Source organism: Canis lupus, chromosome 33, assembly GCF_048164855.1.
Source record: "Canis lupus baileyi chromosome 33, mCanLup2.hap1, whole genome shotgun sequence".
Taxonomy (NCBI): domain Eukaryota; kingdom Metazoa; phylum Chordata; class Mammalia; order Carnivora; family Canidae; genus Canis; species Canis lupus.
In genome coordinates, this window is record NC_132870.1 from 3,949,880 (window position 1) to 3,974,171 (window position 24,292).

The window sequence follows — 24,292 nt, forward strand, 5'->3', positions numbered from 1 at the left end:
TTAAGATTTATTTATGATAGTCACAGAGAGAGAGAGTCAGAGACACAGGCAGAGGGAGAAGCAGGCTCCATGCACCTGGAGCCCGATGTGGGATTCGATCCTGGGTCTCCAGGATCGTGCCCTGGGTCAAAGGCAGGCGCCAAACCGCTGCGCCACCCAGGGATCCCCACTCTCAAAATTATTAATAATTTTAAAGTCATTTGTTTAATGATTATCTCACCTAGTAGACTAAGTTTCATGAGGGCACAGATAGTATATATCTTCCTTGTCAATATATACCTAATGCCCAACATAGTGCCTTACACATGGAAGGTATGCAATAAATATTTATTTAATGAATAAATGGAATCAGAATGCCATGCTTTTTTTTTTTTTTTTTTTTTTTTTTTTTGACTGCCATGCTTTTGTTAAAAAAAAAAAAGAGTTTGGGATGTCTCACTTTTCCATATTGATCCAGAGATCCTCTTATGTCTTCGATATTTCTTTGAGCCAACTAGATGCTTTCAAATAGATCAGATTTTATAGCTGTTTAGGTCTCCTCAGTTCCTATCTTACATAACCCTGCTTTTCTCACTTTTCACAACATGTCAGAGGAAAGGGAGAAAAACATGCTTCTCAAAAAAAAAAAATCACACACCAGTTTGTTTGGTAAAGTGGTCCATTTCATACTGCCAACTGTCCTGAGATTCTTCCTCTCACTAACTCCCTGCCTCCAGTGTCTCTGCTACCTATATAATATGTCTTGTGAACATGTGACCCTTATCCCCTCTCATTTCCTATTTCTTCTCATCACTTTTTCCTACATTTCTGTTTATTCTAACCAGAGTTATCTCCTTTTCCCTGAAATGTCGATCTGTTCTCCCATGTTGTAAATATGCTGTTTGGATAAAAACCAAATTAATTAAAACAACAAGACCCCCAAATCCCTAAATGGTTGCCCTCTACCTATTTAGTAGCCCTATCTTGTGTTCTCCATTGCTCCACTGCTCTCAGGACTAAGTTCAAACTCTGTGACAGTTTATGAAGTCGTTTAAAAGCTAGACTTTTAACTCTCCAGTCTCATCTTTCACTGGCTCAGATTACTTCCTTTCTTCTCAATTCCCCTTGCTCTTTCTCATCTACAGCCTTCGCAATGTTGTTCATTTTTCCTGGAATCCTTTGTCAGTTATCCATCTGGCTAACTCCACCTTTCTTCCTCCAAAAAAAAGTGCCATAGATGGCACTTCCTCCAAAAAAAAACTTCTATGTTCCCCAAATTTGGCTCTGGGATACAACACTCTATCCTTTTCCATCAGAGCAGGCATTATAAAATATCATAATTTCCTATTGATAAGGCTACCATTTTTCACTCAACTTAATTTAATTTTTCAATTGTGAGGGAGGTTGTTTCATGAAAATAATGTGTGTATATGTCCTGAAATCCATGCCACAAAACATAGCTGGATTCAGAAACAACTGGAATCAATAGGTGGAAAGCCATTGAAACCTAAGCCAACCATTTCTTAGATACGATCTTCCTCCCCTTTGTGTCTATGCTCCTCTCTTTATGTCTTTAATATTCTCATCTCCCTGCAAAAAGAAGATTCTTTGACCTAATTGTGAGGCAAATGTTGGCCTCCCAGTAGTTGTTGGCTGGTACCTCTTAGCTTTTCATGTCCTTAGTTTCAAGTTGACGGAGAAACAGATCAGGAGAAAATTCTGATGGCCCAGCATGGGCAAGTGTCCACTACCAACACTAACATCTCTAGCCAGTTCATATTATATGAACTTCTGTTCGAAACCTCAAATTTTGGGTTTGAAAAGCAAATATAAGAAATTTGCCTCTTGCTGTCCTTCACAGTGCCATTGCATGAATTAGAAAAAGCTGCCCTTCCATTGCAAAAGTTTAGTGTTGAATGCGATGAAAATTATAAGGATATATATAATAAATATATCTATTTATTTATAATAAATAAAATGTAAATAGTACTGCCTCAATTTATAAGCTGTACAAACCCCGGTTGGGGTTCTCAACTAAACATTTTCCACAGTAAGCATTAAAAAATGAAAGTTATTATTGGCAATAATACTTCCATTTTGCAAATTGATTCAGTTAAATGTTGCACAGAAGAAAGGTAAATTTATTGTATGAGATAGCAGAGGAAATAAATGTCTATTTACCCCAAACATATATTTGTTAGAAGCACCTCACAGAGGTCATTTGTAAAAATTCCTATGTTATATGTAATGATCAATTTAGAAGATAATTTTTTGATTGTTAATGCAAATTGTCAGTCACTGGAAGCCATACTGGATGGAATTAGAAACATTCTATCTGAATCTTATCAGCTCATAAACTATCTCCAAATCAAATGTGGCCCAATATCACATCTAACCTTTGTCATATTGCCACTGACTTTCTCCAAATCTCCAAATTGTGAAGATTCCTTTCAATAATCATATTTGTTATCATCTCCCCCCTCTACACACACACACACACACACTCCTTGTGGTTTAATCTGAAGATTACTTGCTGTTCTTTCTTGATAGTAGATGATGGGGTAAACGAGTTCCAGAACATGATGTGGTATATGGAAAAAATTAAACAGTTGAGAAACCAAGGTACCATACTGGTTGGCAGGAAGGGAGATGGTAGCAGATTTGGAATATTTTAGAAAGACTGTTGAATAATGGGTAGATGTGATGATTAACAAGGGCTTATGTTGTCTTCTGTAAACATGACTCACACGTTTACACTTCCTTTAAAGAAAATAGGAGTTAGCGCTATGCCAAAACAACATTCAAGTAAAAATAATGAGACCTTAGTGCTGATATGAAGGAGCAGTGCGTGAAAGCAAGAGAAGAGTAACTGATCAACTGACTTAAAGTTAGAAATGCAAGTAATCTGAAGAGGCTGATTCTGGAGCAGATGAAGTCAGAGGCCCCAGTCTCCTCTAGGTTTGCTCATTTGCTGTGTGGCAGTCATGTTATAGACCACATTCATGTTCCTAATGCACAGACATATTTGACAATCTTTTTTTAAAAATTTTTTTTTAATTATTTATGATAGTCACACACAGAGAGAGAGAGAGAGAGAGAGAGAGAGAGAGGCAGAGACACAGGCAGAGGGAGAAGCAGGCTCCATGCACCGGGAGCCCGACGTGGGATTCGATCCCGGGTCTCCAGGATCGCGCCCTGGGCCAAAGGCAGGCACCAAACCACTGCACCACCCAGGGATCCCCATATTTGACAATCTTCATAACATGCCTTGTAGGTAGACTTTACCGGTAAAACACAGAGTGCTGAAAATCTCCTAGAACAGATTGCTAGCTAAGCTGCCTCCAGTCTGAGAGGGAGAGGGTTAAGTGTTGTGATCATAAACCATACAGTAATTGCTCCCAGACCTATTAGCAGAATGTCTTGCATAGAGTGTCATCCTGCCATTCCCCATGGGTCCTGTTCACTAACCCCTTGCATTTTGACAGTTATTATCATCCAAGCACAAAACATCATTGCTACAACACGGAACTATCTGCATGGTAATGTGTCAACATCAACTTGGTTCCTAAAAATAATTGTTAAAATCCTAATTTTAATTGGAACATGGGAGAACAAAGCCAAGCTTTTACATTTGTTTTTAAAGGATGCTAACAAAATTAATTTCTACTGAGATCACAAGAAACACAACTACATGCACCCTTACTGAGGCAGTGTTGCCACATTTACAGGAATTCAGGCATCTTGGCATACTTCCTGTGCACTCACTTTGAAAATATTGCCTGCACATCGAGCTCTCTTTAGGATTTTGTGACATGTCAATCATATAGTGAGAACTTCTGAGGATGCTGATTTTTCAATAAAATGAAATGTTTTCTTTCCTAACTCCTTTGCCATGATGCTTGCATTATAAAATCATCCCTTTCATCAATACAGATTTCTTCATTTATAGACTCCGGTCAATTGGCTTGTTTTTTTTTTTTTTTTTTTTCTTTTCCTACTCTTTAGTTTAACTGGAAGAATTAACTGTTTTTAAACAAACAGTTTTCTATTTAATGAATTTGAATCCTCCTTCCTTCATTCATTAAATAAACATTTTATTCAAATTTTAAAACTGGCCAGAATTCCTTGTCTTCTTATTCATTCACTTTCTGAATGAGTTCCTACACTAACGCAAATATAGTAGGGGCTCTCCCCGGTGCTAGATACACAAAGAAAAATAACACATTGTCAGTGCTCTTGAAATGCTCACTATGTGGCTGTGGATTGTAGTCTGTGGTCATTTAATGAATCAGACAAAGATAAGATTCTATTCTACTGGTGTTTGTCATACACAATAGCTTACCTGAAACCTAACACGTAGTCCACTTACCCATCTTTGAGTAAAACAATGTCTATGGAATATTAAGAGCTACAGAAAATATAAATTGAAAGGGGAAGAGTATTTCTGACTTCAAAGTATAACTTATAGTTTAATTTAAGAAGCCAGAATAATGATATATAATATTTGAACCCAAAACTCAATGGCTTAAAATAATAATGAAATTATCACTGTTCACAGGACTACAGGTTAGCCGGGAGGTTCTTCTAGTCTTAGGTTGGCTCCTCATTTACTGGCACTTAATTATGGATTGGGTAGGTGGCTCTGCTCATTCTGGCCAGGCTCTCTTATAAATCTGGAGGTCAGTTGACTGATGGTTGGTGGAAAACCCTCAACTCTTCTTCAATTTCTCATGAAAAGACAAAGAGAAGTACAGGAGGGAGAAAGCTTGATTGTTGAGTGTAAGCAGGGAAAAAAAATGAACAAACAGAAAACACATTTTTAAAAGTTTTTGCTGTCATTACATTTGAAATGTGAATGTGTGCGTCTCTATTTTCTTCTAAAGGGGTATCTAGAAACATCACAGAGTTCTGCTTCTTTTCTTTCCTCCTCCCTTCCTTTTCCTCTTAAATCCCTCTCCCTTTCTCTTTCTCTCTTTTTCTTTTCCTTCTCTTCCCTTCTTCACCTTCCTTTCCTTTTTCCTTCCCATATATTCTTTTTCTTTTTCTTCTCTGTGGTGTTGGATGGGATTTCAAAATATTGGTGTGATCTCATGTCTTTTGAGGTCTTTCAATATGTAGAGAAATAAATCTAAATCTATATTTACAAACATATATTCTATCCCTTTGTCCACCATGACAGCCTGAGAGAAGGGATACCCCAATAGCAGCACCCAGACATTGGCTTCTGGATACTGCACTAAAAGAGAAAAAGTTCCTTGAAGAAATGGTTGATTCTCAGAGCTGCAAGAGAGAAAGTAAAAGACACCAGAGTATCTTGTGGTGCTGCAGAATGATGAAGACATCTTCAAGGGATTCAGAAGTCCACTTGAAGGAGTTCCTGATGGCCAAATCTTGAACAATTTTAGCATCAAAATAAAGAATGCTAACATTGGATTATAACACATAGAATGAAATTGGAATCCATGAGTTTATATTATATGAAAATGAAATTATCAAATTTTGATAATAAACAGAAAACATGGTTTCAAAGTACCACCCCACAAAATATGTATTAATTTAATGTGGAAGAATATATTTATAATAGAGACACCTAGCAGATACAACAGTAATCTCAAGTTCTCAGTAATAGGACAGATTGAAAGTGTGTAGCATCTGATAAGCTATACAATAAGAGCACAGCATTACTTCTGTGATATTTTTGTCAAAGATGAATAATATTACTCGACTTGAGAAAATATCAGACAAACAAATTGAGGAATATTCAACAAGATAACTGGCCTGTTATCTTCAAAACTGTCAAAGTCATGAAAGACAAGGACAGACGGAGGCACTGTTGTGATCTGAAGAAGATTAAAGACACATGACTAATAAATGCCATGTGTTGTTCTGAACTGGATCATTTTACTATCAAGGACATTACTGGGACAATGGTGAAACTTGAAGAGGGTCTGAGAATTTGAATACTGAAATGTATTAATATTAGCTTCTTCATTTAAATAGTCTTGTGGTTATGTTAAAATGTCTTTGTAGGAAATAAATGTTAAAGTTGGGTTAATAGCATATCTGATCAGCAACTTTACTTTCAAATGGTTTGGTAAAATGGAGAGTTCTTTGTACTAACTAGCCAATTTTATATTAATTGTTTCAAAATTTAAAAATTTTCCTCTCCCCTCAAAACTGATTAGATCTTCAATTAGTGACCTTGGTATTGCCATGAGCCCCGAGACAAACATACATGCAATATAGTCACTGAACAAATGGGCTGATAATGGAAACATTCTTTAATTTTAACTTCAAGGAAATAAAAGTATAATAATTATTTCTTGACCTCACAATCTCCTATCACTGAATATATATATTTTATACATAGATTATATATAATATATATATTCTAATCCTATATTCTAATTTTATATATATATATATATATATATATATATATATATATATATATAATTTCTAATCCTTTATGAGTATTCACTACTAAAATCTAAGAAACTGTATCTAGGCAAGTTAAATCACGCTGTTAGCCAGAGACACAGCTGGGATTGAAACTTGTCTGGCTTCATAACTTACCTTCTTGGGAACCCTGGGTGGCGCAGCAGTTTGGTGCCTGCCTTTGGCCCAGGGCGCGATCCTGGAGACCCGGGATCGAATCCCACGTCGGGCTCCCGGTGCATGGAGCCTGCTTCTCCCTCTGCCTGTGTCTCTGCCTCTCTCTCTCTCTGTGTGTGTGACTATCATAAATAAATTAAATAAAAGTAACTTACCTTCTTCCTGCTGGGTTGTACTGCCACCACTTAGTCCAGGTGTCATAGCTTTCAGAGTCCATGGTTTGATACAGATGTTCCAAATTATTTCCATTTTCCTGCTTCCCACATCAGCCCAATACATAACTGAGTTATCAAATGTTATAGTAATGTCTTTGGGATGTTTGTTTGTTTGTTTTAAGAAGACCCTAGAAAGGTAATCACAAATGAATGAGATATATTTCAATGGAGAAATGAGAACAGAGAACACGAGTATTTTGTATTTATGGGAAAACTAGAGCAAGGGGATAAACTAAGGGCTAAGAATGAGAAGAATTGGAAGAAGAATGAGGGTAATCCCCACAAGGGTAGGAACTTTTTGTTTAGACTTAGTGTCTAGTATATAATAGGTACTTCATAAATAAGCTTTGAATGTATGAATGAGTAAATTGAAAACAAGGGGATTCCAAAGATAAAATTTGGCCTTCTTTATAATTTTGCCTAAGCTATTTTGAACTCCAGCCAATATGTATTACAGAGTACTGTGAGTGCAATTAATCCACCAGTTATGCTGGTTAACTGCTCCTTAAGCAGTGCTGGTTTCAGTAGGAAACATTTAAATATATGTATATTTTTTCTCCTTATGTCTCTTAATCCAAATCTTTCTAATGCTGCATAATGAATGTTAATAATGGATAAAAGATGGATGGTGACTGTTCAAGTGCACTATAATTTGATTTGGCATATCGAAAATATTTTTGTCTTCTGATAAAGCTCTTACAATAGATGTCTAAGTGTTCCTGCCAGAAGATATCAATATGACAAATACAGGCAAACTATCCAATGTAGGTAAAAAACAACTTCCAAATGTAAAACTATCCCCAAGTGTCTCTGGATAATACAGCAGCAAAAACGACAAGGTGCTCTTTGGTGATTGGTATTCTTATGTCCAGTTGTTGATGGGAATAGAAAATAACACCATGCAAACCAACCCTCAGAATTCCCAACAGTCTCTATGGATAGAGCCCAGTTTGTAAGTCTGCCCAGAATCCAGTGGGAATTAATTCTTTCTAGACACCATGTGTTAAACTAATTTGCAGAGTCCTTCCCTCCTGAGTTATTGGCAGAGGAAAATGAAGTGTCAGTTGCATTGTTTTCTTACCTGAACCACGGTTAGTTTATGTTAGCATTAATATGAACAATGACTGACATAGAAATAGAGAAGGGATGGTTAAGATAAGTTCAAATTTTCAGAAACGTTGAGGTCCTTTATTTAAGCCCTCTGCTAATGTGATAGCACATGTTTATTCATCAGAGAAAATAGCAATATCCTGTTTCTGAAATTCTTTTGGTGTATCACTAAATGTTTATCGTCCCCTAGCATATAGTAGATCAATAGCTCTGTGACCATCTTTAATGTAATACCCTATAAAAATGTTGGTATTATATGTAATCCTGCATGTAAAACTATATATATTTCCCAGGCCTTTTATGTTGTGGTCTTGGATAAAGAGATAGGCTACTTCTAATGTTTTCCTTATCTTGACTACTGGGGCTACCATGTACCCAATTTTCCTTCCTTCATTTTCCCAACTCCCCCTTACCTGACCTCTAATAATTGTGCCCTATTGATTTTACTTTCTAAATATTTCTTGACTTTATTTCCTCTGTCCATTGTTACTCCCACCATCTATCTATTGACTCCCCTGAGACTATCTCAGATTATCAACAGCCCCCTAACTTCTCTCCTTGCATCTAGCCTTGGCCCCATCAAATTCATTCTTCACAGAACAGCCAGAAATTTTTAAAATATTACCTAATATTCTCAAATTGTTCACTCTCAATCTTTCTACAAAGAGGAGAGCTTATCTGCCTTGTTCAATATTGTATCCTCAGTGACCACAACATTGCCTGACACAAAGGGATCACTCAACAATTATTTTTTTAAAAAGATTTTATTTATTTATTCAAGGGAGAGAGAGAGAGGCAGAGACACAGGCAGAGGGAGAAACAGGCTCCATGCAGGGAGCCCGACATCGGACCAATCCCGGGTCTCCAGGATCACACCCTGGGCTGAAGGCAACGCTAAACCGCTGAGCCACCAGGGCTGCCCAACAATTATTTGTTTTATATGATTTATATAATTATATTATCATGTTTTTTAGCATCATGTGCCAGGGCCATTCTGATCTGGCTGCTGCCTGCAATCCCAGCATCAGCTCCCGCAACACATTTGAATTCTTTGCATTCAAGTGATTTCAAATTACTTAGCACTGACACATTGCCCTAATTTCGTGCCCTGTCCATCTGAAATATATTTTACCTCTTCTTAGCCCTTTACCAGAAATTCCTCCTTAATCAGCATCCATCTTCCCTTACACTCATTCCAACACACGGTTCTTAGACTAAGGAAGATACTCAGAATAATCTGTGCATTTAGCTATCATTGCCTTTATTACCTTATTTTGTAACCATCTGTTTGAGTCTCCTACATCCTCCCTGGAGTGTCATATTTGGGGGTTAGAGACCATGACTTATTTACCTCTGTGTCCTTAATACAAAGTATAGGACCTGGTACACTCAATATTAGCTTGTTGAATGGATAAATGATGCTCAAATTAGAGCTTTTACTATAAAACTATGGTAATAGTAAGGATTATGTTGTGTTTATGTTTCGTTGTGTTTTGATTTTAAAATTAAGATATTCTCTTGGTTAAACCTTTTGTTCCAGTGAGCAATAACAAAAAGTACATTACAATTTCAGCAGTCAGATCACACTTCAGCATTGTATTTTTGCCTTTCTCAACACAAACCCAGTCTTTTCTAACACTTTCTTTGCTGGCATCTGTAATCAAGAGATTGGTTTTCACCCATACCAATCAAATATCACCAATCATAACAGAAATGTGAAGAGGTGATTACTTAAATTTGTGACTTTACTTTTCTTTGCTAAGACTATTTGATGTTCTATCTTTAGTGAGCAGAGTTCATGCAAGCTCTGTCTGACCAAGTCATTAAAACCACATTTGAAATGGAATGAGAAGATTTTTGTGTGGAGCTGCTTTTATGTGGCTGTGAAGTCTGTCCTTTAATTAGCATTCCTATCTGTTTGTAAAACATGTTGTTTAATCCAATTTCTATATTAAAAAAAAAAGAAATGAAAACACAGGAGCATTTCTTGCACAAAGAGTGATAGAAAAACATGTTGGAATTTTCAAATCAGAGCTATATGAACCACTTAAGGTTGAATAGCCATCATCTCTGCAGAAGTACAAATGGGCATAAGAGCCAAGGGCAGCGGGACTTGGGAGATAAGCACTGAGGCTAAAGCTGAAAACCTAGCTGAATGCAGAGTGTCTCTCCGAGAAACATGGTTGTTATTTTAGTTAGAGGTAATTGCTGGTCAATAGGAACTGGCTTTGTCACTTCTTCTGTTTTGAACCAAGCCTGATGAGTCTCTTGTTATCCATGGAGATGTTACCTCCACCCCAGAACACTTTTTAATTCACTATCTCCTTTGGACAAGTGATTGAGTTCCCCTGTAATATCTTTAATGGACACTGTGTTGTTAAACCGAGGAAACTCGGGATGGAAGAGACAGGTATTTATTTTTAATGGAGTCACCCTGTATCAGGTGAAACTTTCTGCTTATGGGTCAAATGCAAGTGTCACACTGAGTAGATGTTTCCGTAAGATGAGCTTGTTTATGCTACAGTTCCCTGATCACCTGTCTTTGAAAGTATGCACCACTAACAGGCCTGTAAGTCATCCTTGTTGACAACTGGTGGCATGGAATAGTAAGATTCAAGGATGTAAATTGGACATTTTTTTCCAATTTATATATAATCTTTTGGTTTTTTGATATTTTAGACACTGATAATTATAGCAATTCAAGCTTCTTTTTGTCTGCTATAGGGCAAGACTTGGTAAAACGTTAGACTTTCCCTTGTCCTGCTGAATATGATTAAGCTAAATTCTGTGATAAAGAATTCTTGAACTGTGGAATTTATGTCTTGGGAATTACCCTTCTTCAAACTTTTTATCTTAAGTACTTTAGAAAATATTTCTAGTAAATTGAAGTTAAAAAGGCAATGTTATTACTCTACCTGTGATATCGGAGGCAGGCATTAGGAATCAAAAACACACTAATGCTTCATTTTCAGCTTTAGAAAACATACAGGTGTCTCATATTGTACATTGATGCATTCTTATTTTTTTCGTTATTCTCTTTTTAAAATTCAAAAGAAGAGTCAGCTTTAGCTCAAGCGGTTACTTTGCCATTTGTCTTCTGACTAAAGTTCAAAAGAATTACTAAATTGTATATATTTCAGTGATTGTAAGTTTTGGTTATGGTTCTGCTACTAACTAGCTGGATGAAATGTGTATATGATTTAATTTACAAATAAAATAATGGGATGAGATGGTGGATTTCTCACAACTATTTTAATTTTATGTTTATGATCTTGCGCTCTTTGGGAGGCCAGAAGATTTATTATTTTACCTATAAACTAACTTTATATGATTTCTACAAAGTCTTTGTGTAGTATTTAACTTTTTAATTTCTGTGAAATTTGAACCTGCTCTATCTGGTTCCTTAATAGTTTCTTCTGATGAGTAACAAAATAATGTAACTGACAAGGTCTTAGAAAGTAGCCATGATGTTAACATTCTTGAAGGCTTATTACAACATACCTTCCTTGAGCTATCATGATGTTGCTCATACTCCTAAGTATTCAGTGAATGAACCCAGCAAGGTATTTGGCTCTAGAAACCCAGCTCAAGACATATACTAACCACCCCCTTTGCAGCAATGAGGGATTATTTTTCCCTTTTAAAAAAGATTCTTAAAAAAAAGAAAAAAGTTTGCCTATAAGGCTAAAAATATGAGGAGAATGCCCCCTAAGCAGTAAGTTCTTCAGTTCAGACTGGACAATAAAAATGTACCCAGTAGCTACCATGTTCCAGGCTTTTGTCTAATTAGCGGGGATTAAAAATATATTAGACAACCTGCAGTAAGAATCTTATAACCTAGTTGATGTGTCAAGTTACCTGTAAAGACACTTTTAGTACAATGTGGTAAATTCAGTGTGAACTCTGCCATGCATACAGAAAAAAGGAGCCTTTTAGGAAAATCCTTGGAGGGAGGTTGGACAGATGAATCAAAGAATGATTCCAGGAAAGGTAACTTCATGCTGCCTTTTTTGGAGTCAAACCTTACTCTTGTCCTTACCAATTACAACTACTGATCTATTCTCTGTCCCCATAGTTTTACATTTCCTAGAACATCATATAAATAGAAGTATACAGGTTGTAGCAGTTTGTACCTAGCTTCTTTCACTTAGCATAATACATTTGAAATTCATCCATGTGGTTGCATCAATCAATAATAATTTTTTTAATGTATTGCTGAAGACTTCACTGCACAGCTATACCACAGTTTACCATTCACCAATTTAAGTACATTTGATTGTTTCCAGTGTTTAGAGATTATATATAAAGTTGCTATAAACATGCATGTACAGATTTTTTGTGTGAAAATAAGTTTTCATTTCTAGAAATGGGACTGTTGGGCCATGTGGTAAGTGTATGTTTAACTTTATAAGAAACTGAGAAACTGTTTTAAAGAGACTTTTTGCATCTTCATTAGAAATGTATGAAAGTCCTAATTACTTTGAATCCTCATCAGTACTTGATGTACTTGATGTTGTCAACTTTTTTTTTTAGCTACTCTGCGGTATGTGTAGTATTTCATAGATTTTAATTTGCAGTTCCGTAATGACTAATCCTGTTGAGCATTTTTCTTGTGCTATTTACCATCCAGATATCTTCTTTAGCCTAACCTTTTGCCTATTTTAAATTGTGTCTGTTTTCTTAGAGTTGTTTTAAGGGTCCTTTTCATATTCTTGATAAAGTACTTTATTTGGTATTTAATTTGCAAATACTTCCTCTCCTATCTTTCCATTTCTTTGAGTCTTTTGCAAAGATTTTGACTTTGGTGAAATTCTATTTCTTTTTTTTTTCTTTTTTTTTTTTTTAAAGATTTATTGATTGGTTGATTGATTTTAGACAGAGTGCAAATTGGGGAGGAGCAGAGGGGGAGGAAGAGGGACAAGCAGACTCTGTGCTGAGCATGGAGCCAGATGCTGGGCTCAGTCCCATGACCAAGGTCTTGTCCTGAGCTGAAACCTAGAGTCTGATGCTTAACTGATTGAGCCATCCAGGTGTCCCTATTTTTTTCTTATATAGATGATGCTTTGGTGTTATTTTTTTTTTTTCAATTTAAAATATCTTTTTAAGGGGTTCTTGGTTGGTTCAGTTGGTTAAGAAACTGACTTTTGATTTTGGCTGAGGTCATAATCTCAGGTTTGTGGGATTGAACCCAATGTCAAGCCCTATAGAAGGCTCCTCTGTACTGGGCATGGGGTGCGCTTAAGATTCCCTTACTCCTTCTCCTTCTGCCCTCTTCTCTGCTTATTCTCTCTCTCTCTCTCTCTCTTTCTCAAAAAAGTCTTTAAAAATATTTGTAGCCTTAGAATGCATGCAATTTTTTGTCTATTTTCATTAAATATTATATCAAGAGCACCTTTTGGTGTTATAATATACTTTTTAAAAGTATATATTACTTTCATTCATTATTTAAAAGAACATATTTTCCATAAAAGATAATAATATATTCATTTGTTCAATATAAATTCATTGAATACCTATGATGTACAGAGCATCATAGTAGCAAGAGAAAAGTAACATTCCTTTCTTCCACCCGAAACTTACATTCTAGTTTAACATTCTCCAAAATTACTTGATCTAATTATTAAAAATGTAGATTATCTAGTTCTTTCCCTGAAAACTAATTTAATAGGTGTGAGGTACAGCCTAATAAATTTTTTATAATTGCCTGTAAGTCAAATTTTAAAAACATTAATCACATGGATAGTAATAACATTATATAATGTTTCATAATCATTTTAACTTTATTAAATATTGAGATTGATTTTTGTTCTCTACAATAAAAAATCATGTTAACAGTGTGCTTTCATTATTTTTAACAAAGTCTATGAACACAAGGTAACAATAAAGATGAACAATAATAGACTGATAGAGAGATCCACATACATATGTACCCCTTGAAAACACATTACATTCGGTTCACATAAACTCTTCAGCAGCTGATCACAGAAATGTCCAGGATGCTTAAAAAGTGAGCAATATTGTATTATCTTTGTGTGTACCTAACTCGAGTCCACATTTGTGGAAATAAAATACAGTTGACCCTTGAAAAACATGGGGGTTAGAAGCACTGACTCCCAGTCAAAAACTCCCCTCAAAACTTAAATACTAAGAGCCTAGAGTTGACCAGAAGCCTTAACAATAACATATACAATCAGTTAACACAAATTTTGCATGCTATATGTATTAAGTAATATTACAATAAAGTAAGCTAGTTAAAAGAAAATGTTATTTAAAAAAATCATAGGAGAAAATACATTTACAGTGCTAGACCATATTTATAAACAAAAATCCATGTATAACTGGGCCCATGCAGTTCAAACCCATGTTGTTCAAGACCATAACTGTTTCTTTTCATGACTAACTCAGATGAATGGTATAAATGAAATTTTTATTGTTTTCTTGACAATGTATTAATGCACTTTCAAAACGCCAGAGCTATGTAGAAAGAGGAATAAAACCCTGAAGGATCTATATAATTGAAAAATTTGGAAGAATTCTTAGCCAAGCAACTGATGTTCTTTTCAACAAAAGTTATAATCCAGCTGCGCTGTTTTTAGTTCTCTGAGCTTCTAACTCTACATTTAGTCTCCAGGTGGGAAAGCTGAATACCCAGGAAAGTTGGCAAAAAGCACGTGATTATTATGATTGGATCCAAATATGAGAAGTTGAAATAAAACATTAATACAAATCCACTTCCTTCATTGACCTTAACATTGCCTCCGGGTTTATCAAAATAGTACATTTATGACCGGTTATCTGCTTCCTGAAACTTCCAATTCCTTAATTGGCTTTAAAGTATATACTCCTATGGGGAAAAAGGAAAAATTTATTTGAGTTAGGGATGCTTAGTCTCTTACTTCAGACAAACATGTACAGTCAATTTTTCTAGAAAGAGATGAATAATTTCCAGAACTTTAGGATTCATGGATTACAGTATTCAAATAATCATTGGTGAGTAAATTGCAAGTATCTTCTATTCACTATAAACTGAAAAAATATAAAAGTGAGGAGTGGTAGGCATACATAAAGAATAAGTTTTATTATGAAAAAATATATATTCAATACCTATTTTATATCATAATTACTGCATCCTACTTTTTAAATAATTATTCTCACCAAGTTCTAAAAATACCTCTCAAGTGCCACACTTTGGTGTTGCTCCATCTGAGAATTTCAGTGCTTGTACCCTTTTTTTCAGGAATAAAGCCTGGCCCATTCATTTAACAAATTCCTACTGCTTCTTAAAAATATAAAAACTACTCAACTCACCTGAAGGTAAAGGAGAAAGGAACTGACCTTTTCTATGCTGTAGATACAAGCAATTTTTAATGGTTCCTCTCATTTGACCCTGACAATTTTTCAAGGGTGGTATAAACATTTTAGGGATGATGGAAACCGAGGCAGAGAAACTTAAATAAGCCTTTTAACCTTGACATCTTGCAACTCTCAATACTGGAAAAAGTGATCCTTTTTTCTATGGAGTGCAATCATATGATCTCACGAATATGTTATAAATGGATGTCAGAAATGAAACTATAGAACATGTCACATAATTACAGGATTCCTTACCAACCTTTGAAAGACAGTAAAATAATACTCACAATCCTTAATATATTTATAAGATGTGTGTGTCTAAATGGTTGTGTAACAGTTTAGGGAAAAGAACAATCTCTACTGAAGCATTTGTCCACAAATTAATCAATTAATTTCTCTCTCTCTTTCAACATTTATTAAGCAAATATTATTAAACTAGTACTCTAATCCACATTGTCATTTTTTAGAATGCAAACAGAATTTTGTGATTCCTTATTTATTAAATGAGAAGACGACTCAAAAAGATGAAGGTGATTCAGGTAGTTAGTGGACACAGTTGGGATCCGGTCAGATCGCCTTGAATCCAAGACCTTGACATTGCTTTGTCCCATTTCTTATCTAGATGGTTAACAAATTGCTAAATCTGCAACATATGCTGTACTTTCCACCTTGAATTTTTACATTTCATCTTAAATGGGCATCCCGGCAATTCCACCTGAAGCTGACTTTTCTTTTCTTATGCTTGCCTTATCATTTCTCCTCTCCAGGTTGGTGTCTGATAAAATCTCCCAGTTTTGCTTTAATTGGCATTGGCAACATGTGGTCTCTGATAAAAAGCATATTTTCTTTCACGATTGCAATCATCAGTTAGTCTCATTTTTCTTGGCCCCACCATCAAGCTGAACTTATTTGGAAAAAGAAACAGCAGCTTGTGGGTTACTTAAATGCCAGAGAGCTGAACTTAAAAAAAGAGAGAGAAAAAGTCATACAGGAAAACAACTTAAAAATACATTTCAAAAGCCTTGTGTGTGTGTGTGTGTGTGTGTGTGTGTGTGTGTAAGCATAGACTTGCATCAATCACTCTGTTCACGTATAATGTACATGCAGAATTAGTCTGTGTATGCAAAACTCATAAAGGGCATGATTTTTACCCATAGCCTATTTATTCCAAACACAGCTAAATGAGGAGGCCAAATATAGAAAGTGATGCTCCAGGGGTCCTACGGCCTATATAGAATTTAAACTCAAGTGATTTGCAAAATCACTACTAAGACAGCTTGCTCATACTGTCAGCATGCCAGCACCAGAAGCTTGTGGTGTATTTTTGTCTTGGCAGATGCACATTCTGTTATAAAGGTCTGTTCATCTGATGCCTTCCTTGTTTGCAGGTAATGCTCAGCGCTTTCTTGCAGGGGAAGGAGTGTTGTTGAGCCCACGTCCCTCTCCCTGTCCTGTAGGGGAGATGGTATCCACTGACTCTGGCTGGGGGACTAATGTCCTGGGTTACGCCATCACAAGTTCATTTCTGCACCACAGAACTGTATGCAGGTCATGGGTGCTCTCATTCCTTCCTTTTTCTAGGATTCAGTTTTATTTTCAGTATTTGTCAGGGCAGAGGTAAATCAATCATTGTATTAGGTGATATTGGCAATGATTACATTTCTTTAAAAGTCACCTTACGTTTGAGGAGGGTTTTTCTTTTCTTTTCTTTTTTTTTTTTTTTTTTTTTGAGATTAAAACATGGTTTCCCAAACTGATTAACATAGTTTTTAAGCCACTCTGAAGTGTTTGTTAGGCTTCCATGCTGGTCTCCATATGCCTCTTTTCAATTACATGTGCCGCCACAAGTATGGCTAAATGAAACGCTTCTTTAAAAACAGAAAGCAAACTGTTAGGCTTTGTGCAGTGTAACTAGCTAGAGTGTGACATCTCAAACTGCCCTGATTTCATCACCAAACTGCTAAATGTTCTGATTGCAGAAATAGCCATGAAATGTATCTTAAAATGAGATAACTCTGTGGGAACTAAAGAAGAGGAGGAGAAATGGAAGGGATTAAAATAATATGAAATGGAATTTAAATCATAGTTGTCCTGGAAGCTATCTGTAGAGAGGATTTTCATTATTGTGTGGTTGTAAAAAAAAATAGTAATAATAACCATAATAACAATAATTCTAACGTTTATTGACTACTTCTTATATATTAGGCATGATTCTAAAATCTTCACATTATGTCTATTTATTAGGCCAATTACTTAATCATCACAGTAACTCTATAAGAAAAGTATTAGAATTTTAAACATATTAAGAAACTGAGGCAGAGAGATATAGTAATTTTTCTAAGGGTTAGAAGCTAGAAAGTGGTGCAGCTGAGATCAAGACTAGGTAGTGTGGCTCCAGAATTTGAATTTTATTTTAAGGTTACTTAGAGAAACAAATGCAAGGATTATATTAGGAAGCCCTTTGTTCATCTATGCTCATGTTGTTCTTCAGTGGGTTATATTACTAGATTGTAACTTCTCTTGTATCACCCACTAGAGTGCCTGTCATATATCCAGTTCTCAGGAAATGTTTGTGGAATAAATGAATAAATGAATGAATGATATCTTACTTTCTGGGAAGTGCCATAAGTAAACCAATTAGAGTGCAAAACAAGACATCAGTTGGACAAAACAAACAAACAAACAAAATACAACTTGTGAAATATCTATTCAGCTTCTCATTTACTCTTTTCTTTTTCTAGCTTTATTGAGACGTAATTGACATATAATATCATGTAGGCTTAAGGTGTACAATGTGATGATTTGATACAGGTACCTATTGCAAAATGTTTACCATGATAAAGTTACTTAAGGACGTGAAGGTGATCTGGCTGTGACACCTGACACCCCATTGATCACTAGGGTGGATTCCACTGATCTGGCTGGCTAGGCAGGTGTTCCTTTCCTCCCTTACTGCTGCATGTTTTTCCCTCCCAAAGCTGCCCACTGGCTGGAAGAGGACAAAGAAACAATAAAGCTACTTAATACATCCTTCACTTCACCTAACTACCATTTTATTGTTATTGTTGTCATCATTGCTGTTGTAATGGTGAGAACCTTAAAGTTCTACTTCAAAGCAACATTCAAATACACAATACAGTTTCATTAGCAACAGTTACCATGTTGTACATTAGATCCATAGAACTTATTCATCTTATAACAGAAAGTCTGTACCCATTGACCAATATGTCCCCATTTCTCCTACCCTTTAGCCCCTGGAAACCACAATTCTACTGTTTCTATGAGTTCAATCTTTAGACTCCACATATAAATGAAGTCATACAGTATTTCTCTTACTCTGTCTTACTTATTTCACTCAGCATAATACCATCAAGGTCCATCTATGTTATTGCAAATGGCAGAATTACCTTCTTTCTCATGACCAAATAATATTCATATAGATATAGATATAGATATAGATAGATATCACATTTTCTTTATCTATTCATTCATCAACAGATTCTTAGGTTGTTTCCATGTTTTGGCTATTGTGAATAGTGCTCCAGTGAATGTAGGAGTACACATATCTGAGATAGTGATTTTATCTCCTTCAGATATATACACACAAATGAAATTCCTGAGTCAAATGTACTTCTATTTTATAATTTTTTGAGGAGCTTCCATACTATTTTCCATAGTGGCTGCACCAATTTATATTTCCAATAACAATGCACCAGAGTTTCCTTTTCTCTACATTTTCACCAGTATTTGTTATCTCTTGTCTTTGAGATAATAGCCATCCTAACAGGTGTTGGGTAATAGTTCATTGTGATTTTTATTTATATCTCCTTGATGATTAGTGATACTAAGCCCCCTTTCAGGTACTATTGGCCATTTGTATGTCTTCCTTGGAAAAATGTCTATTCAAGTTCATGACCATTTTTTAATTGAATTGTTTTTTTGGCATTGAGTTTTATGAATTCCTTACATATTTTGGATTTTAACTCTTATCAGATACATGGTTTGCAAGTATTTTATCCCATTCCATAAGTCGTCTTTCATTTTATTGATAGTTTCTTTTGCTGTGCAAGAGATTTTTACTTTGATGTGTTCAGTTTTGATTTTGTTGCTTATCCTTTTGGTGTCATATCCAAAAGATATGCCAAGATAGACATTAAGGAGCTTTTTTTCAGTGTTTCCTTCTAGGAATTTACTTTTCATGTCTTCTGTTTAACTCTTTAATCCATTTTGAGTTAATTTTTGTGGGTGGTGTAAGATAGGGGTCTAATATTTTTTGCATATGGATATCCAGTTTTTCCCATACCATTTATTGAATATTATCCTTTCTCCATTGAATATTCTTGGCTCCCTTGTCAAATAAGGGTTGATCATATATGTGTGAGTTTAGTTCTGGGCTCTCAATTCTGTTCCATTGCTCTAGGTGTCAGTTTTTATGCCAGTACTATACTGTTTGATGACTATGGCTTTGTAATATAGTTTGAAATCAGGAAGTGTGATACCTCTAGCTTTGTTTTTTTCTCAAGAGTACTTTGGCCGCTTAGGGTCTTTTGTAGTTCCAAATAAATTTTAGGATTTTTTTTTTCTATTTCTGTGAAAAATTCTATCAGAATTTTCATGGGGATTACATTGAAATCTATGAATGGCTTGGGTGGTATATACATTTTAAGTGTATTAGCTCTTCTGATCCATGAACATGGTATATCTTTCCATTTATTTGTGGGTTTTTTTTTCCAAATTCTTTCACCAATGTCTCATAATTTCTGGTATATAGATCTTTCACTTTCTTAAATTTATTTCTAAATATTTTATTGCTTTTGATGTTATTGTAAATGGGATTACTTTATTTCTTTTTCATATGGTTCATTGTTAATGTATGAAATGCAAATGATTTTTTATTATAAGCTATTACTTGTTTATTAGGTTGAGAGGCATTGCAACATGGTAGGAAATGCTTACACACCAGTGTGAGAGCCAACACGAATTTTAGTCTTAGTTCCAAGGAAGCCACAAGCTCATCATTTGATTTTATTTGGTCATCCCAAGTTGGATTTCAGTTTTCTGTTTGTCAAATAAATTTATTTATTTAGAGAGAAACTCTTTCTAATTCTGATGTCCTATAATATTTTCAAGCAATCAAAATTAGAACTTAACATTGGTTTTGTTTTAGTTTGTGTTTCTTTGAGAAAAGTAGTTATTGATCTGATTTATCTATTTATGAGCGTGGAAAATGTTACTTTCATCAATGTTATAAAAGGTACATGAGTTTTAAGAGAAGGAATGATATTTTACATTTTATAAATAAAGTGAGGTAAGTTGCTTAGAGAACAGTGGAAGTTGCTGAATTTCATAATGGTTAGTACATACTAGAAGATCCACAGAACTGGGTACATAAAAGCTAATCGTTTTCAACAATACAGTGAAATGCTTTGAACTCACCATCCAATTCATTTGTCCTTCTTTTATACAATGGTTCTGTTCCTGAAGATCCTATGTATATTTAAGTAATTATAAAATGAGTAATATTTTAAATATACTAGAGACATTAATAATTTAATGGAATAAATATATAGAGAGACGAATCCTTTGATAAATGCATTCTCAAACTTTAAGGGTTCATTTAAGTAAATTTCTACTTAGCATATAAAATTGGGATCCAGAATAATACAAAATCTACAGGTTTCATATCTACAGAAAACATGGAAACAGCCCAGAGATGGTTTTACTCATTTCTGGAACAGGATTTTGAGTTACAGGTATATACCTGGTCACAGGAAATCCAGACACATGGCGAACCAGATTTATACATAAGATAAATTATTTTAAGGGTTCTCTGAACACCACTGCCATCATCCATCAACGTGAAGCTGCTTCTACAAATGTGCATGCATTTCCTGAAAGGATTTATAATCCAGCCAATACGGTACATTTTGAATGTGTTACAGAAAGGACAGATTTACAGGAGACAATCTGCCTTCATGATGATTGCATATTGTGGCATTTCTAGTCCATATGGATCAGTAAGACTTGGATAGCAGGCATTTGACCTTCAAAATCATGCAAATGTGAAACCAGACTTCTACTCTTACAGCTGGGAACGTCAGTGGGGCTTCTTTAGTTTATTCTAGAGGCACTGATTAAAACATGATTTGACTTCTAAAAATTATTGAATTTTTTTTTCAATGCTTACTTCCCCCTTCCCTGGAGAATGATTTGGTCTTTTGCTCCCCTCATCCACATTCCCTCTGGCTAACCTTCACTCATTAGCACCCAGAACTCATATACTGATCAGTTAAAAGAGAACTTGCTAACTCAGAGCCACAGGCTAACTATAAACAAGACTTCAGACCTTTTTGTTCATGCCATAGTTAATCTCAAGTAATAACTTCTGAAAGCCTTTGAAAAGGTCTGAGAGTAGCTTTCTGTCAGAGGTCTTAGGAAACTGTACATTTTCTCACTGTGAAACCTTGATCATGCCAGATATAATCAGACTGTTTATCTGGCAATGTTAATTTTCTGGGTTTACAGTATAACAATTCTCCAAGATTATTGGAACAGAATCACAAGAAGTTATATTTGTTAATCAGCCAATTTTTTTTTTTGCATTTAAACATTCAGTGCAAAATGGTATCACATTTTTCTAGAGTGCAGACGAGACTGTGCTTGAATAAATGCATTTTGCCAAAGCAAAAGTATTATTAAAAAAAATCTCAAGATTGAGAGAAACAATTTCAACAGTTTTCCTCTTTGTGATTTAAAGCTTTGAGGACCCTGCAGGGAGAGGCAGACTAGAAGAAGCTATAGGCATCTTTGTGACCACATTCTGCCAAGCTAAAGATAACATGAAAAACTATCATACAAGAGGAAAAAATAGATCTGAACAAGATCTCTGCCTCTAATGAGGCAAATGGGATTTTCCTTCCTATCCTAGCACCACCAACCACCACAGTTACTCCAAACTCTTCCATAAAGGGATGCTTATAAGATTCTGGTCTAGACAGCCTTTGGGCTTTTGGCTATAAGCCTCAAAGAATTCATATGTTTGGTATTTCATGTTTTCCTATCTAAATATTGTACCTAGCAACTCATTTTAAACTTGTTATGAATTCTTCATTGGTAAACAATAAATCTTCTATCACCTGGCTCTTGTCTCATAACTCAAATTAAGCATTTCTCAAATCAAAATTTCTTTCTGCCCATCAATAATCAGCTTTAAATTTAGCAATGCAAAGTTTAGTGTCTCCATTTGCTTATGATTAGGGCAATATCTTTCAGTTTTGCTTCTGGAAGGTGCAGGTATCCAGTGTATTCAGACTCCAAAGAACCTAATACAAGAGCAGGTAGTGTTTACTAAGAGAACTTACCATGTGCCACTTACAGTTCTAAGTTCTTTCCATGCATTTCATTGATTTTTCTCACAATAACCCCATGTAGTAGGTGTTCTGATTGTCCCAATTCTACAGATAAAGAAAGTGAAGTCTAAAGAAGCTAGGCTACTGCCAACTATATATCCTTGGTCACATTTGGCCCACATGAAGGATTTTGAAACCAAGATTTGAAGCCAAGCCAGAAATCTTTACTATTTGTTTGTACAGACAGAAAATTGCCAATGCGCTTATGGATATGCATTTTCATTGTTTATGGACTTGCTCTATTGCTATCTTTAATCAAAAAGTTTAGTAGAAAATTAAAAATTCATATCAATTATAAATCTACCCTAATAGACAGGTAAAATGGTAGCCCAGCCACCATTAAGGTACAGATATGAGGAACTGGAAATGTGATAGATGGAATTGACCAGTGGTAGACAAGTCATATACTTTTATGAGATATCACTTTCCCCATGAATAAAATAAATAGTTGGAATAGAGAAATTTTAAAATCTCTTCAGAGCTGAAATTCTATGACCTCATGATGAACCTTTAGTGGTAAAGATCACAATTATGGTTTGGAATATTGTTTTTATTTATAAAATTTGCCATAAATTAATTTTGTCAATTTATAAATTTATGCCAAATTGGCATAAGACAAGCATAACTCAGAAAAAGAAGGATATAGACTGCTTATTATGTCTCTTTGTAGAAAAAGGAGACACATCTAGAAGCTTCACTTCTAGCATATGAAGATCACTACATAATTCATTATAGAAGCCAAGACAGGTATAATTTCTACTCTTGAAGGACCAGTGTGGCAGCTTCAAAAGAGCCATAGCAAAAGGAAATTGCCCATAATTCATGTAAGACTCATTTCCCTACCTTCAGTATATTCCTACTATTTGTACTTGTATACTATTTCAACCTAAGATGATTATGGTTATCACATAAAAACATTTTACATACCTTGGAGAATATCTGGAAACTTGTCTCTAAATATTTTTTTTTGGGGGGGGGGGGGGCAGTTAAACATTCCCTTAAGAAAAATACACATGCACACAGCACACAATTTCTCTAGGTTCCAGGACATTGTGTTTAAAGTGCAATCACCTTAACTCTTGCTTGGAGAACTTTTATGATGCTCAGAAGAGTTACAAAGGAGTTTAGTGAAGAGCAAAAGAAAGTCTAGTATGAATAGGACAGGTTTGTCCCCCTAGGGATACATCATGGGGTTGGGGCCATGGTGGGGCTCCCCTGAAATAATGTTCAATATTTTTTTGCATGTGCATACAGAAAGATGCCATCATATTTGCAGGGAAGTTTCTATACAAAATCGAAGAGAAGGGAGTCTGTTAATAATGAAAGTAGTTATCAGATTGCTAAAAGGCCAGGGTCCCCAAAAAGAAACTGCTTGTTAACAGCAAAAATATTTCTTCTACTCAACTTATGTTAGCCCTTACCCTTGCTTCCAATGTCACTGGATACCCACTCCCCCAACATGGTCTTGTCTGACTTCTGCTTATAAAGAAATACAGTCCTACTGATGCACTCTTGATGGAAAGAAATCAAAAGTAAAATTAAGACCGATCTCGTTTTTATGCAAAGTAAGTTAAACAGATTTTTTGTAAACGTAGAATTTTGTGTTAAGGA